Genomic DNA, 18,520 nt, shown 5'->3' with positions numbered 1-18,520 from the left:
GACGGATCTCGTAAGACTTAGATCTTCAACAACTGCACACCGCGGAAGTCTTCACGAGAAATTCTCCTGACTACTATATCATTATCAATGCGTATTACATTCCGCCACTTCTCCACATCCTCCTTTTCGGCTTTCTTCGGATTTCATGCTGACAATGCCCCTTTTTTCAGCCTATTTAAAATTTCGTCACTGGATTTGTCTCTTTTCACGGTATATTCTCAATTATTCCTCGCGCTTGCAAATCAAAATCCTCTCATCTTCGTTCAACTTCTTCAATGACAAGATTTTTGATTCTCGCGATGTACCACCAACAATGAACATTTATAGGCTAAAAGATACGTTATATAAAAAACAGACTTTAGTAAAGGTATGCTATGGGTGTATGAAACATATTTCGAAATAGTGAAAATTGCACTTGTCCTCATAGCGATTTAATGAGAGAGAGAGAGAGAGACTGTGCATTCTTTCCTTACTTCCGTCATCAGGCCTATATAGATTTCTGTTGGTTTAGGCTAAACAGTTGGGAGCTTTGCTAAACTCAATGACATCATACTGCTGTTAGCCACGTGTCCCAGAGGGATGAGGGAAGAACGCCGAGGAGACGGCCGTGGGAGCACAGAGGAGAGTGGTCGGGAGAAGGGGTCGAAAGGGGTGGGGGTGAATGGGAATGAGAGAGCGAAGAAAGGCCCCGAGGAGTGAGAGGGACGAGGAGGGAGTCATGGGGGACTGTGGGGTGCGAATCGGAGGCCCTAGGGGAGAGCTTTGGGTGAGGGGCCGGTGTGGGGATGGGTTCTTTCGCCAAACGGCCCCCTCTCACGCACTGGTCCCTACCATTAGCGTCCGCCACCCCCTCTGTTAATGAGATTATCCACTATTTCAAGGGCATATAGAGGTTATTAGACATTTATTAGAACTTAGGAACTATCATAGGTAATCTATCATTTAAGGTAGATTTTAAAAGGGCCGTTATATATTGTGTGCCCCGTTACCTTCCTCTAGTTCATCCTCTTCACTCCTTGATACGTATTCTCCCCACGGACTACAAACTTGACGAGGCGGGAAGGCTTGGGCGTTCAATAATGTCTCCTGCTCGCCTTGGTGCCGTTTTAAAGTCCTCTCTCTTCCTTCCTCTCTCCTACTCTTGAAACATTCAGCCCTCCGCAATCCCTTTCCACAATTCCTCCACCCTGTTCTTCGGATTTTAGCAACGGTAATATCTCTCCTCCTCATCATTAGTAATACACAGATAAAAGGTTGGTTTTGGACAGTCCTTAATGTTTCACGTGGAATTCTTTTTGTTTGCAATTTATTATTTCCTCCTTATATTCCACCAAGATAGATAAAGAACACCTGAAAAAAATGGTACTAAAGTGCACTGTAGCAAGATGGGTGGTGCCAGCAGACATAGATATCAGATGATTATAATTGTTGCTCCACGCCTTCATTGGGATTTGCAGTGCGGTTGCATTTAAAATACAGAATTTGATTTCCGCTTTCAGAATGGCACTTGGCCATGGTATAATTATGAAAATACATGCTATTAATCCTGATTTTTCCCAGCATTGGGAAATGCTTATCATATATTTTAGTGCAAGGTGACTGCGAGATATTTAAGGATTCCTTTGATAAACCGTTTTTAATGCAATTTTTTTAATACTTGGATTTAAAATGCTATAAAAGGATAACATATTCACAAACTTTGACTCGGCCGCAAGGGTAATCTGGACCGTAGTTTTTTTGGAAGCCAACCAATTGAGAACGAAGGGTGTCGTGGGGTCACGTGGGCTCCCTCCTGCTCGACATCGGCTGGAGTTTCCGGCGAAGCGGGGAAGAAGGTGAGGACGTTGAGGGGTTTACCACGGCGCACGAGTAATCATCACCGCCCCTAAGCAAATCCTTTGCACGAAGAAAAGTTCCGGCGGGCCCTGATTATGATGCTATTGGATTTCATGCGAGATACAGCCTGTATAAGTCGCGGAACCTATAATTGTATAAAATCATAAAATGATGTGGACATGTGTATAAATGAAAAGAATGCGTCATAAATAACAGTTTCTCGGAAGTTTTACTTTTTTTTACGAGTGCTTAATGAGCATCCCAAATACTGGAAACAGCCTCCACTTCGCAATGTTTCTCAATTGATCGACTTGCGCGAGCTCATTACTTAGGAGCGCATTTATATCACCAGAAATAAAATCTATCAACCAGTGGAATTAAATGCGCACCGGTAAAAATATTTTTTGATATTACCCATTTCTTTCCATTTTAGATTTTATAACGTACATTCAACATGGACATAAATATTCCCACATAGATTTCAGCGTATTACGTCACATTCGTCGTTCCCTGTTCTATTTATTGCATTCACAATTTAAATTTGGAAGTGAGTCAACCGGAATAATTTATAGAGTCGTTCACGAATCAATGGCTGATGCAATGGATCCAATCGCTGTTCCTCGCCTCCTCATGATATTGACCCCAATACCTAGCGGAAAGAGAAATATTTGCATAACACTTCACTATGAAGCTAGAGGCTAGAACAATTTACCACTTGTGCAAGCAGTGGGGTCTCCTATTAAATATTTTAAAATCCGCCATAATGGCTTCGGAAAGAAATACTACTACGACATAAAACTACGCAATATCACACGTAAAATGGGGAACGCACGTTAGGAGAGGCAATAATGAGAACATTTGGGTAAATAAATAGGAGATAATGGAAAATACTCAAATGAAAATGTTAAGGAAAGAGAGGAGTGTCTTCCAAGTCGGTTAGACCTCACCTTGAAGTCAAGGCGATAGTTTGGGGCCGTTCGCAAAAGTCTTTCTGTCCGTAATTCATCAGGTTGCAGAGAAAACCAGTCCGTTCTACGTAAAACCGTGGTGATCGTATGGAAAAGATCCCATTATTATTACTGGATAACCCGGGTTGGGAAATAAAGGAATTAAGAAGATTACAAACACTACTTAAATCACTTGATTCAAACAAATTGCTCGAGGTTAAAGCTGACAGAGCCAGGGCTGTAATAATCTTATCCCAACACATTTACATTGGTTGGCGACACCAAGGCAAGACGTTTAACCAAAAAATTGACTGGCCAACCAATCGACATTAAGGATGACACTTCCCTTGCACGATTCGAGATCAAACAGAGACTGAACCAGGCAATAGGAAACACAGAATTCGACATATTGAGCTTCCTAAATTGCTTACATCACCATTTGCTATGATATCTGGTGAACTGACACTCTCTGCCACACCACATCAGGGCAGCTTGCAAGTTAAGCCGTAGATGTGTACTATTTTCTACTCCAACACGTTGCACAACAACCGGTATCACCTCCACTCACAGATCCCCCGGAATGAATCTTTATGAGGGCCACTTCCCAGGGGAAAGAATAGACCGCGTAGTCCACCATGCTCTTCCCACCGGTGTTTCCACAGGCGAGGAGGGGTCGGTTGCCTCCTCAGTTCCCACTGGAACGCCCTCATGCCATACCCATGCCGCGTCTCTAAGAGGAATAGCGTTTTCGGAACGTTGGGGAAGCTCAGGCGTGATGCCCCGACAAAGCCCGATATATGTATTCCCCTGAATCACCACACACAAGCACTCTCCCCCTCTTCCCAATCATCTCCCGCACCATCTCCCTACTACGAAACCCGGGTGCATAAGCTCTTATTATAGTTATGTCTGAGAGGGGATAACTGAAGATAAGAGTAAGACAATATATAAGAGGATCAAATAATAAGTTGTCTGGAAATAAAGTGTCAGCCTCCGACGAGATAACGATGCGAATTTCGGTGGATTAAGGGACTTCCCAGGGAAAGTGTTAATGTATGTGTGCGTTTAAATGCCTGCATATGGGTGCATATATATATATATATATATATATATATACACGATCTCGTATATATATATATATATATATATATATATATATATATATATATATATATATATATATATCTCCCCGGACTACAACCTTGACGTATGGAAGGGCTTGTGCGTTCCGATGACCCCTATAGCTGTGCTGGCGGGAGTAATAATAATTGCTCCTGGTAGAGTCACCCCTCCCAGATAGGTCGAAGGTTAGGATCCCGACGAAAGGTAGTCAACGCAGCGTCTGTTCCTCAGTTAGACGGCTTCAAAGGCGTCTGACCCCAGTGGGGCGGCCAGTAAGTGATGGTGTCACGTTAAAAACACTATTGAGGAAGGCAACGGAAAACCAACTCAATTATCATTCCCAAGATAAATATGATGGACAATACAGAGATTTTGAGTCCTGGCAACTACGGGGCTCGGCCCAATCGGCCGAGTGTCGTGCCCGACAGCAGGGGAGGCAAGGCTTCCGCGGTCTTCATCCCACGAAACCCTTGCAAGGGAAAACCAGCAGCAGCAGGACAGAAGACGCAGGAGAAGAAGACCAAATTAGTTAGAATAGGAACGTGAAATGTTAGGACAATGATGAGGACAGGGAAATTGGAGATAGTTAAGCGAGAGATGGAAAGGGAAAATATAGATATTTTAGGTCTATGCGAGGTGAGATGGAAGGATAGCGGGGATTACTGGCGCGCCGTACATAACTACGCTATGTACGGCGCGGAAATATGGTCATTGAAGCAGGAGGATAGACGAAGACTGGAGGCTTTTGAAATGTGGGCGTGGAGAAGAATGGTGAAGGTGAAATGGACCGAGAAGAAAACAAATGAGGAATTACTTAGTATGATGGGCGAAGAGAGGGGTTTGTTGGAGGAAATCATATGGAGGCAGGAAAAGTGGATGAAGGGGGTATTGACCGGCAGTGGAATGTTGAAGACTGTAATTGAGGGGAAAAGGTTAGGCATACGAGGAAAGGGAAGGAACAAGATAGGGATGTTGGAAGGGATGAAGGGAGGAAGAAAGTACTCAGAGTTGAAGAGAGACCTGATATAGAGTAGGATGCTGGACTTTGTGTTTTGTTAGGAGTCACAAAATATTTTATTTAGTAACTGTGTCCATCCAAAAACCTGCCTTAACCGGTAGATTACCTAATAAAAAAAATTAATATAAAACTGAAAGTTTAATCAGTGGTGACCTTCAACCTTTGTCAACTTAGGCAGTCCAATAGCCCAACGATAGCGTGAGCGCTCTTTTCTGTGTTCCTACGTGTAATAGTAAATAATTTCTTCGAGTTTATTCAGTCTTTCTCTGGGTTTTTATTAGTTATAATGCAGACACACACACGCAATCCCAGCGTCTTCATCACAACAGCAGATAACGCTCAAAATTTGTAGCCCTAAACACCACAATTTCTTTTCGTAAAAGAAGCCGACAGATCATGTCACACACAGTAATCTTCAGTCGCCCAAACCCTAACCTTTACAAAGAAACCATATTTTCCCTTAAGCACAGTTTCCTGTGGAGGCCTAACCAACGAAGATATCTCAAACCTTTCTGCACATGATCGTAGCACCAAGTAGTTCTACATTTTTCCAAAAAATGTAGATCTACTTGGCTTGTTTCGTAAACCTACGCAATTGGTTAGGACAAAATATATTTAGTCACCTTTCCCGGAAATGGAGGCAAGGTTATGACCACTGCTGCTGTTACCCTCCTCTATGCATCAATCTCCCATGAAGGTCTCTCCTATCTCTAGATATTTCCTTTTGAAAGGCCCCATTTTACTAATCCCTAGCACAGATTTCCACATTAAAACTTAAAAATCTCATTCTAGCACACTATTGTATCACATTAAACAATCATCACCGCATTGAGACAAAATGTTGCGCCAAGGAAAGTGTACTCTCTCCTCTTGTGGCATTCTCTGTCTTGGACTCCCAGAACTCAAACTTGGCCTTCAAACATTTCCCACTCACCACCCGCCGAAAAACTTACTTTGGCTATGGTACAAAACTGAAGTTTTCTCTTTTGGAAAAATGAAATGGAATTCTTTTAAGCTTTTATCTCTCTCCTCAAATAGAACATCCTCTGTTTCCTTCATTTTTACAATTTTTTCCACTCAAATCACATTTCTTTGCATCCAAATCTCCCTCCTCAACAAAAAATGCTACATCTCAGTCCATGTTAAACCCACGCACAAACAATCATATCTTCACGTCAATATTGTCCTCTTCTGCACACTAAACAATCTATCCCAAATTCTCTTTCTATCACGTCTGTGACAACCCTTAAATCCTAGGAGGCATTGCTTGCAGCCTTCATATCTCTCTCTACCTACAACATGGTTACTCAGACTACCTCCTTTACACAACCATTCTTCATCTCAATACGCTCCTATAACCTTCCCCGACTATCTTTCCATTGCATCCTATTTCCCTGCTGTGCAGTACCCCAAGTTTATCCTACGGGATGTTTTCCCCACCCGTATTTAAGCAAAGAAACCACATAAAACCTGCTAATCGAATGCCTCTCATTTAAACGTCCTCAAAACCTTGAAATTTGATCTGGATCACCAGGCCTTTAGCTAAATCCAAGGCAATTTCCGAAATTCCTCGGACTCCATGCAGCCGCACCTGAAAACTTGCTCCATATTTACTATGACTTTTAATCATCAGCACCATCTAAAATATCATCCGTCCTTTCCGGCTTCTTGCGACTCAAAAAATCTAGCATATGTCTTAAAACAGTAATTCTGCCCAGTTCACTTGAAATTGTACTCGTATACTCAAGTATTGGGGCAAAGATGAACATTCTGTAAAGCATGGGTCTGTGTGTTTTATCTCTGAGAGAGCGGTCGAACTCGAATGCTTTTGGGAATTTTTGCAACATTTTTGATTTATTACTTTCTGCTAAAGGTTTTCCACGTGCAGAAGGCATAGACAGATGAACAGCGAGTTGCACTCGGTTGCCATTCGGAATCCAAGGAAAGACCCGCGAACGCTCTGGAGTGTAATCTGCAATTATCAGGCATCATAAACTACAAATTTAGCAGTCATGAGGATCAGGGCTAAGAGAGGAAGACGTTTACAAACTGGAAGTGAAGATTTACGAAAGAAGACAAAGATTCACAAAATTTTCGACAGATCTCCTAGTCATTAAGGTGCCCGTATCAAGTGGTATGATATCATTAAATAATTCTTTTGTATATGAGAGCATTCTTTATAAATATCACCAGGGTCAGACACTAAAAATACAGAAAGAACTCGAAGAAAAAATAAGGATAAGTGAGAGTTGTTTCAAGAAATGTTCTTAGGATGAGACGAAAACATTGACCAGAATCGGTGAAAAATATCAAAGTTGTGCCGAGCCAATGTCAATGTGTTTAAGAATAATTATTTTATGTTCGGCCAAGACTCGTATATGATTAAAATAATATTTCTCTGAATTACTTGAACAGCTCCTAACTTTGTGCATATGCACTTTTTATACTTCAAAATGTTTTAACACATGATTTGCAAGAGGATCACATAATTTCTTTACCGCTTTGAATTTCTTTCGAAAATGAAACTCAACATTGAGAAGTTTTCCAAAAATCTTCTAGATCACACGAGCAAAGGGACGCATTCTCCAATGCAGTTTCAAATCGCTTGTTTCGATGGTGGTGAGAATACTCGCTCTCTCCGGAGGGCGAAATACTTTCACCTTCGGGGGGCAGAACAGGCAGAGCAAAAGGGAATTTAAATGAAATTATACTAAACAGTACGTCCTTCATCATTATTCTGCGAAGCACCGCACACAATGACCCCTCTACTGCGTTTATACTTACAACAAATATATCATCTTCATCCCTTTTTCAATTCAGAGAAGGACTAGGATTTAAGACTTTGATTATTCACATTTGGAATTGGAAAAAAATGGGATGTTCAGCTTAAGGAGGAAAAAAGGATAAATTTAACATGTGATTTCCAGTATTACCACGAAACTTTAATAAGTGTTGAATGAATATAAAAATAAAACTAAATAATATAAAAGCAAAAATAAAACAACATTCCAAACACTTACTGACCCAAACTTGCGAGAAATTCATAGATAATTATTTATGCAATAAAAATGCGAGTACTATTCTTACACAACGGTCACCTGACGACGTCATCCATCCTGATTGGTCATATCACTACTCCTTGCCACGCCCCACTGCAAGGACACCACTTTTGAAAACGCGTCATCCCAGACAATGTAAATACTTTCCCTTCATTGGGCACGCGGCAAATTTTGAGCAAAAAAAAGTCCAAAAATCAACAAGTTTACTCGGCTTAAAACATTGATGTCACCACGTGGCCTAACGTAAATAATGGAATCGAGTGGCGCACTCAGGCGGTCTTAATAATGGACAACCCCCCGTCGATCAATGGAAAGAGAAACCGACGCACGGCGTCCCTCATGTCGGAGGCCCGGGGTTTTTAATATGCAAAGCGGGTCAACAGCAAAAACTTTCGTGCTGGGCATTCCAGGGTAACAGAGACGAATGACCGCACGGCTAACCCCTCCTTCCTTTCTCCCGTCTACTGTGCAAATTAAGCACTTTTGGAAAATGTCAAAACCAAAGAACGCACTGCATAACTGTCAAAGAGCCAAAAATACTCGCGCCTTTCCTTATCAGCGCTGGCTTTGTTTGCCAATCTATTCGCAGATAATTTCTTGGAGCTCCTCATAAAACGTTCAGGATTGACAGTGAAAAAGAGAGAGTAACCGTCTGAATACCATGAGCATAGAATATTTCAATCATTTTGAAAGAACAGGAGAGCTGAAATTACATTTTCGAAAGGAATAATAAAAGAGCCATATAATAAAATATTAAAGATTTCCAAATGTAGTTGTCGAGTTTACAATGCGGTTAGGGAAAAGAACAATTTGAACGCAATAGTTCCCAGGATCGATGAAACTCATGACCAAAGAACCTTAGCACACAGTAAATCCTCCTTTAGAAAGAACCTAGTAACGTTTCTGTCCCACATTTCGGTAAAATGTGCGCTGACTATAAGCGGTATATTTTAATAAAAGTGTGAGCATACATTTTCCACTGAATATCCGAATTCCGGCTCGTCCCTAGACGTAAAAAGCTCGTCTTCATTTATTGAGCATTTTAATGCCTGCAATTTTGTAAGACTATCTTCAATTAATGCCAAAAAAGTCCACATTGACATGACACCATGACACTACGAAATAGAACCTAAAATTTAGACTCATAATACCATTCTCACCAATTCTTTATAAAAATAAGTATATTATTTTTTATGAAGTATATTTTTTACCAAAAGTATAAGATATTTTTGGACAAGTTTGCGTTCCGGAAAATCCCGATGGGTTTAAAAACCGTTATTTTATTCAAAACATTTTGCTATGAATTTTTTAATGGTAAATTGTTAAGATGTTCTAACTGTTTCTCAAGAATCATTCTAAACGACCCGACAAACCCTGGACAGTAGCGGGTGACATTCCCTACCAGTAACTTTAGGGACGAAGATCGTTAGCTGCATGTCCATGAAAATGTAGTATTCCCCAACCCTTAGTTTTCAATTCTGCATGACCTGCCTTGTAATAGTGGAGATTTGTTGCAAAAACGGCAGTTGTGGTTCAGTTTTATTCCCTTTTATCGCAGAGCTAATGACTTTCTTATTAGGTGAAATAACCCATGTTTTGAATTGCCTTCTTCCAGCATCCTTGCAACTTTGCAAGTTATGCAAAGCGCCCCTCGCTACACATCTTTTTGGTGGATCGCGGGGTATTTATGTCGATGTCGAAACCCCAGCACTACCACTAAAAGATCCTTTCATTTCCCAGTCATGCAGTGACGAATGGGAAAGGTAATACTCCCCCTGGTTCGATAACAGTTTGGAAAATGGGATCTTTCGAATGCACACCTAAATACGCAGGTGGGACCCTAGGATTCGAGGTAATGGGAAGGGTGGGGTGGGGGTTGGCTCTCCCACCAAAAAAAGGAAAAAGGCAACTCCACGCGTGCTCCCGCGGTCATAACGAGCAACCAGCCACTTATGCGCGGCTTCGGCGGGTTGGGCGAGCTGGTCGGCGTATTCCGGGTATGGAAAAAGAGAGTAGTAACTGATCAGTCACATCGATTGATTCGGACGGAGAACACTTCGTCGTCATCGCGTGTTCCACACGATTGGACGCCGCCGCCGCCGGGGAAGCTCTGCACTTCAATTACGGGGACACAAACAAGCCCGTAAAACCAATTACCGTCGACACCCAGATTCCCAATGCCCCAATCTCTACCACCGGCCCACACATCCTCCCCCCCCACAAAGGCCCTTTTCTCGCGGACAAACCGACCTACACTCTGCCAACCACCGCCGCCCGGCCAGCCATCCGCCCCCACCGAGTGGGAGGAACGAATTGTCTCGCGGACAAAAATTTAGCTTCCTTCCATTCGTTTCCCTTTTGTTAATTTCGATCGGAATCCGCGCTGAGATTGAAAACGTTCGTCCTGGAAAGTGAGAACGACAAAATGGGAGGAAATACGTTCGACAAAATGGATACTCACTCGGGCTTTCCTTTCCAAATCTCTTCAATTCGCTCGTCCGTCATTTACCAATTAGAAGTAGGTTTTGAAAGGACAACTACTGCTACCGAGCATTGCCTCGCCATCTAATAGATTTGTTTGCCACACACCATTTCCTAACATAGTTCTTCATACTTCGTAACTGTCCTCTAAAAAGCCCATTCTATCTTCCAGACTCTTTCCCGTTTACCAAATGCTTTTCCTCTCTACGAGGGGAGAAAGCATTCTTTCTCGTACACACGTGATATGCATAAAACGTATCGGGAAAGGTTTGTGGAAAAATATATTTACTTCCGGTATCACTAGCATGCCTTGAAATTCTTCAAAGTGTATCATCCCTTGAGCGTCGACACACTTTTGCCCTTGCGGCTTTTCCGCGACTCGAAGGCTGCCTGGTAGGCGGATTCCGGAAGGTCCTTAAGGGTACGCGTGTAAAATTCTTTGACGGCACTTGGAGTCCCATTTCGTGGTGATATCCTTTGAAGGAGGGAAGTTTTCACTTTTGGGAACAGGAAATAGTTTTTTTTTGCCGTCTCCGGAGTAACTTTATGGAATTTGCATGACATATTGAAATGAAATAAAATTATTGACTTTTCAATTACACACACTTGATTTAAAAATGCGTGGAATCACAAAGTCAACAATTTCATTTCATTTCAATAGGAAATAGCCGGCTTGCGCCAGGTCGGGACTAAAAGGGGGTTGGGGAATCGTCGCGATGTCGTTACAGGAGGTCTTCGTAAGCAGATACTCGACTCTAATCTTGGTCGTCCATCAAGATATTCGGAACGAGCTTAGCGCAGATCTTTTGAATCGCCTAAATTACCATGGTGTGTGCACTGCCACTGTCAAATCAATGCATTAACGATCTGCGATCATGCGTAAACTTAACCGACGGTCTGAATTCAGCACTTCACGCACACGTCAGACAAAAATTGTTACCAATACTTTTTATACAAAACTTTTAAATCTGAACAAGCTACTTTATTTTCTTCCACTGTCTCCTACTTACTTTATCAACTACAATCTACGTAAATCCACATACCGAGAGCCTTTAATCTGTGATTTCTCAAAAACCAAGTTTTGGATCCTTACTGTGTTACGATGCTACCATGGGTTTTGAGCAGTCTTAAATATACTTTTTTACTCAACGTACCTGTAATAAATGCCATTCCTTCGGAAAACGGTTCTTTCAGCGAGAAAATACATTTGATGTCTCTACTATCATGTGCTCACGTGCATTTGATGTCTCTACTATCAATGCTCTACAAAACCATGCCCAATATTTGTGAAATACTCTATTGACTTCTCTAAAAATGTGAAATACTCTATTGAATTATTTCCTTCCAATTTTTAGTGTACCTCTTGCCATCTCTACTTTATTCTAATTTCTTAGGTTTTCTTATGATTTCGTCATTTTTATACCATGAATCTCCTACTAATCCCGTTAACTATTTCATATTAACCAAAATTTCTTCAGTGTATGACTACTAACTATTGCTTTGAGGAATTGAACTGAGTCCATCTCACAAATTCTTTGAATTTTATCAATTTTCTTCGAATAAAACTACTTGTTAGGAGAAACTGATCACACCATTCCTAACCCTTAATCTAAAAGCAGTCGATTATTTTCCCAAATATTCATATTCTGAACAAATGAACATTACTAAATATTTATTTTCCGCCTCTAAAAGCCATTTTGGGGCAATATTACTGCGCTCTTTGATACAAATAAGTCAATAGCATCAATTTACTAAGATGAAAGTAGAAAAGGACAACTAGACTCATTGTCACTGAAATAAAAGCTTCAAATGTCAAATGAAAGCTTCAGTGGGTACTAAATAGAAGAACCGACGGAGAGAACCCTGTTCGAAATCAATTCCAATTCAAGATTTGTATTGGATTCCTCATACGATCTTTTCATAAACAGAACGAGTAGAACGCTCATTATTTCTGCGGATTTTAAATAATATGACTTAGGAAAATTTGCAGTAGAGGTACGACTGGTTTTCTAGTACAACTTTACACCATAGTAAGCCATACACGGCGTTTGAAATACGCACACCATAAGGAGAGTCACTTACTTAATTGTTTTCTTCCCGAAGGTAACTCTGATAGACCCTATATGCGAGCGGTGTCAAGAAAGTAACTGACCTTTCGAGCTAGCGTAGCAGTGGATAGAGCTAGAGTCATCATTATGATGTCTAAACGTCCCAATAATCAGTACGCATCCTGCTGTTGTAGGGTACAGACTGCGGTTCTTATGATTTGATCACTGCGAACTGTTAAAATGTGCGCTACATTAGAAAATCCTGTGAGTTGTGAATTGCGTGCGATTTATTATTATAGCTTGTACTGAAAAACCACCACCAGCCAATTGGAATAAATAGGCAACTTTGCAAAGTGTACGAAGACGGAATAATGAGTGAAGGGGAAGTGAGATAATGGTGCATCCAGTCTTTAAATTGCCGCACCAATGTTCTCGACGAGGACAGCAGTGGTCGGCATATCCTTGTGATGGATGAACTTACGGATGGTGAGTTCTTGAAAATCATGGAAATTTGTCCGTTCACTCTTAAACTAACAACACCACTGACTCACAGCACTGTGACTCATCACTTAGCCGGTACACAGCTGAAATTTCCCGATGAATTCTGAGTCGCCACCATAAACAAACGTCAAGCGGCGCGGCCTTCCAAACGCAGCGGCGTATTGCTCCAATGTGTTTGTCAATACATCATTCGGCTCATCTCACTACTTCTATCACTAGACACAAACGTAAGCTACTTTCCTGACAGTGCTCGTATATCATCTAGCTCAGGACGATAGTAGAGAAGCTCAGAGCCATCACCCGATATCGAACCTGGACACTTAAAGTCAGTAAAACAATGCACTATCCACCAGACTACCGCGCGAATGCAAAAGCTGACCTCAGAATACTGAAACTATGAAACCTTTTGCCATTACCTGGGAGCGATTTGCAAGATTTTCTTTGTTTTCCTCTTAGATTTAGGAAATTAATGAGAAGCCGAATCACGACTCAAACTACATCCTCTTTCTCCGCAAAGGAAAGCGTTGATTTCTGAACCCTTTCCCCTAACCCGTCATTCAACTCCTTCCCTATTCCAACCCCTTCACCGCTTCGCAGTCTTCCGATGACAGCCAGGACATCCTCTACCTCCCAAATTCCCCTCCTCCCGCCGCCGCCACCGCCCGCCCACGCCAGGCGGGCCACCCCATAAGCAGCTGCAGCCGGCGGCCGCACTCCTCCACTCGCTCGCTGCCGCTCTCTTCCTCCGAGACACAACTCCCCACCACCGAGAATCGAAGCCCGAGGAAGGGCGGGGGACTAGGGGGATACGAACGGGACAGCTTTGGGGTGTACGCGGCGGAATTTCGGGGAGAATTGAAGGAGCAAGAGGGTGTGGGGGTAACGCGGGGGGGGAAGGAGGAGTCGTCCTCGGCATCTGCGATAACCTCGCACCCCGTAAACTCGATAATGGCGGCGGTGACACGCTCCCAGCCCCGACTATTGAGTTCCACTTCCACCTCCCCACTCCACATCCTCCCTCCCTCGCTCTGAGCACTGAACGACGATTATTTCGCCGTTAATTGCGAGAGGGTCGCGGGACGGGTGAGGCGCAAGACGGAGGGAGGGGGCAGAGAGAAGTGCGGATTAGGCGCGAGTAGCAGCGTGGGCAGAATTGAGCGAAACGAGAGCAGGAGAGAGAGTGGGGGGAGGGGTGGGGGTAACTATCCTCCCACCGCTCTTTAAGCACAAACACACACATTTCGGCACATCTCCGCCAAGCATGTTCACGTGCGTGCGCCTGCAGCTCGAGATAAGAAAATGAATCCCTTGCACTTCTCACTTCGAGGGAGACCAACGCTCTTAGGTATGTGGACTGGAACTCTCACAAGACTCTTAACCGTTCTCATCAAAAATAAATCCAATAGTTTAAAAACCTATGAACGTAGCTATTTTTAATCGGTACGAGATTTAAGTTAATGATAGAGGCATTAAAGTGCACCTGATAACCACATTTAATTCAAATCTACTCAAAATTATGCAGTTGTAACGACTTATAGGAAAAGAGAAAGAACTAGGTTTTCACCGTAAACTAACGCTTAAGTAAGAGTCTGCATAAATGTTACACTTTAAATTTTTATAACTTCGTAGTAGCTGCAATAGCCGTTAGTGACGAATAATGAGACATTTTTAACTATTTAGACGAGAGACAATGAATGATTCGGAAACGGTGAAAAGGTTTTTTAAACTCATAATTTTTTCAAAAAGCTTTTTCTAGGATGTGAGTGAGGATATGCAACTGAGTTTTTTCTGTAAACAATCTGTCATCCATAATCTGAAATATTTACAGAGCAATCACAAAAATTAAAAGACGAATAAGATGAAGTTAGCGAATTCTTCAGTTTGGATTATCAACCAGAAAACTATGAGCTAGCCATAAGAAACCACGTCGACGAAGACATATTGGCAAGTATAATATTTTTTAGAGATACACTTACAACGAGTATGCGCTCGCCTCTCAGGATACCCAAAATATGGCATACTGATAAATTTCTGGAAATCAAACGTACTTACCACGAGCGAGCTTGTTTACAAAACGAGGCAGTCATGCTACACTCAGTATCGAACTCACCTGGAAATACAAGAAAACCCTCAATTAGTACAGTGGCACCAAAATGTGATTTTCAGATTAACATCGAATAAATACAAGTAAGGAATGAAGCTTGGTAATAAAGGTTTTATTATATTTTGAAACCCTTGACTGCAACTGAATACTGGGAAATTTGATGGAAGAATAGTCGATAGCGTATAAAATTTTCTCGGTGAATAAGACCCTGGGCATTCAGTGCGGTATTTCCAGCTCAGCACTGAACGTTTGCAAGAGAGTGAAATTCATCGAGGAAGCGGATGCCCGACAGAAGAAGAGGCAGGCAAGAGAATAGTCCCGGGAAAGGAGAAAGAGGAGGTGAGGCTTTGGACCGAGCATCACGTGCGGGTGTCTCCCCACCTCACCCCTCGGAGGGGGGGAATGGATTCTCGCTACTGCGTTCCATTCGGACCATCGGCCCTCGTGGTGGGGAGTAGGGCGGGGATAGCAGAGAAGAGGAGGTAGAAGGGGGAATGCGAGAATACCGCGAGGAGAAACGGGGTCGAGGATGAGAGCAGAGTGGGAAATGAGATGCATATTTTAACGGGCTGCTCGGAAGGGAGTGGGGACGCGACGAGGAGCTTTGGGTGGGTGGGAGATAGAGAGCAGAGGTATAGTTTTCACTCATTTTATTCCAGGAAGATGGGAGGGATATGCCACTCATTGCGCGCCCGGTGGATGGCGTTTTCATATAATACAAATATAAGGTTTCATTTGATTCGACAGTATTCATCCATGGAGCAGTACTCGTAACTTTTTTTTTCAACTGGCACACAGACTGTAAAGAGGGCACGGTAGTGTTCATATACATGCACGAGTAAGAGAGAGGCAAAAAGTTAAATAATACCGCCACTTGAGCTCATGTGAGTATTGTAGCGTAAAAAGCTTTTCAAGTTTTTCGGATGGATAAGAACAACACATTATGAACTTATTCGGGATGAGCAGACATTTTATCCACTTGGAAAACATCAAACCAAATAGATAAACATATCTGCAAGCAGAAGGGGATTTTTTATTGATGTTTATTAAGCAGTCATCCGCGCTGATGTCTATACAATTTCTAATTGAATAACAATCTATTTTTAACAAATGATTTATTCATCAAAAAGAGAGCATTTTTTGAGGTTGCTCGCCACTTTAATAAGTAAGAAATAATGGAAACGAAATATCGTGATTTGTCTGATATAAAGGGTTCTGCGCCACTAGAATTCTTTAGATCCAAATTGAAAGTCATTTGGTAACTACCCGCTCCAATAAAAAAAACAAAAAAAGAAATCACCAACGGATCTTTCTAGGATTGCGTCGTCATATAGAGCGAAAAATATTTTGTTTGCATTGAAAATTATAATCGTCACTATGGATGTAAACATTTTTACTTTAGTTTAATTATTACTCTGATAAATATTAGCAAGCATTAGAAAAGACCAAGGGTCAATTAAGAGAGAGACGGGGTCATCAAACGCTCTCCTATGCGGAGCTGCTTTTTCTGTCGGAGAAAACGGCTACGCAAAAAGGAAATCAGAGATGATCCTACCGAAAAAGAGCAACTCACACCTGACAGAACATAAAAGTTATGGTATGAACTGATATTTAAATAGCTAGTACATACGGTAAACTCTGAATGCTTGTTCCTCAGACGCCACTAATGTAAATGGTGCGGTTACCCCTATCAGCAACGTCCAAAAAGCGTATTAGTGTAGTATCAATCGATTAGGGCATCAGCTTTTCCACATAAATGGGGGATCCACTCCAATGCGTTGTAGCTACACCTTACCTCCATGAAAATTGTTCATGTGAAAAAAATCGAAAAGACCGCCGCGTGATGGAACTCTTGTCGACAGATGGTTTTGGGCTGGGTGACTCGCCCCAATCGACCCCACCCTCGACGCCGCGCGTATACGTCCAACACACCACTCATTCTGCGCGTTCACGGGCTGAGGGCGTCGTTAATTTTGTTGTGCGCTAATACGCATCAATACCTCGACGCCAATGATGCTTACTGATTATTGAATAATGCGGAGACTGAACAAAATTTCAGTCTCCGCATTATTCAATAACCCCATTTTGTTGTAAAAATATATAAGAATCACAGAAGCCATAATTAGGGAAAAATAAAGTTTACCTATCCCCTCCGCAAGTTCGAAAGGTAACAAACTACTTTACGGCATACGAGGGTGGTTCAATAAGTACCCGTGTTAGAAATGAAGCAACCATTTTTACAAAAACATTTTTTTTATTTTTCAACATAGTCCCCTTTTAGATAGATACACTTCTTCCAACGTTCCGGCCATTTTTAAACCCTCCAAAAATAGGATTTGCCGAATTCTCCAAAATACGCCTCTGTCTCGGCGATAACTTCCTCGTTTGAGCTAAATTTTTTTACCGCGAGCCATTTATTCATGTTAGGGAATAAGAAAAAGTCGCAGGGAGCCAGATTGGGTGAATACGGGGGGTGCGGCAGCAATTCATAACGTAGTTCATGCAGTTTGGCGGCGAACCCTCCGGATCAGCTTGTTGTCCACCGTGAGCAATCGCGGCACCCATCGGGCCGACAATTTTTTCATTGCCAACTTATCATGTAAATTATTAATTGCCGTTTCGGTAATTACTCTGCTACTTCGCGCACTTTCGTTCGTCGATCAGCGAGAATCATGGCGTGGACGTTTTGAATAATTTCCTCGGTAACCGCGTCTGCCGGGCGTCCTGGTCGCTCCTCACCAAAAACAGATGTTCGCCCACGTTTAAATTCGTTGAACCAATATAACTGTGGTCATAGATGGCGAAGTGTCCCCATAAACAGCATAAAACTTTGCTTTTACATCCTCGCATTTCTCCCCATCCAAAAACAAAAAGCGAATTACCGAACGATACTGCTCTTTTTCCATCTTAGTGAAAATCACGAAACACGTCTTACACGAATGGCTGCCAAATACCAACTAACCTTGAAATCAGTCTGAAATTTGTTTCACCGTCGTTTGATAGATGGCAGCACACGATGATAACATAAACTTCCCTCAGGAACGTCCTTTGTCGTCAAACACAGGTACTTATTGAACCACACTCGTAACATCATTTCAACCCCACATGATTCCTTCAACCATAGCCTTGACAACGTTTCCTCCCAAGGAAAATTACAAATGGGAGTTTATTTCGTCATTATCGGTCAATTGAGGGCACTTGAATACTACAAAGGTGCAATTGCATTTGGGGTTGCACGCAGCATATTGGCGTGTAAAATGAGAATATTCCAAGTTCAATTTAGGAATGAGAACTGACTGGAAATATTTGATTTGCGGCGAACTTGATTCGGTTTCGGATTCTCCAACGGCGTCTTCCGGCGTGTGGAATCCGACGGCGGGGAGGTTGGGGGTGGTTATGCAACT

The sequence above is a fragment of the Hetaerina americana genome, unplaced genomic scaffold, assembly GCF_022747635.1.
Source record: "Hetaerina americana unplaced genomic scaffold, ioHetAmer1.1.p SCAF_2, whole genome shotgun sequence".
NCBI lineage: Eukaryota > Metazoa > Arthropoda > Insecta > Odonata > Calopterygidae > Hetaerina > Hetaerina americana.
Note: the sequence above shows the minus strand (reverse complement) of the source record.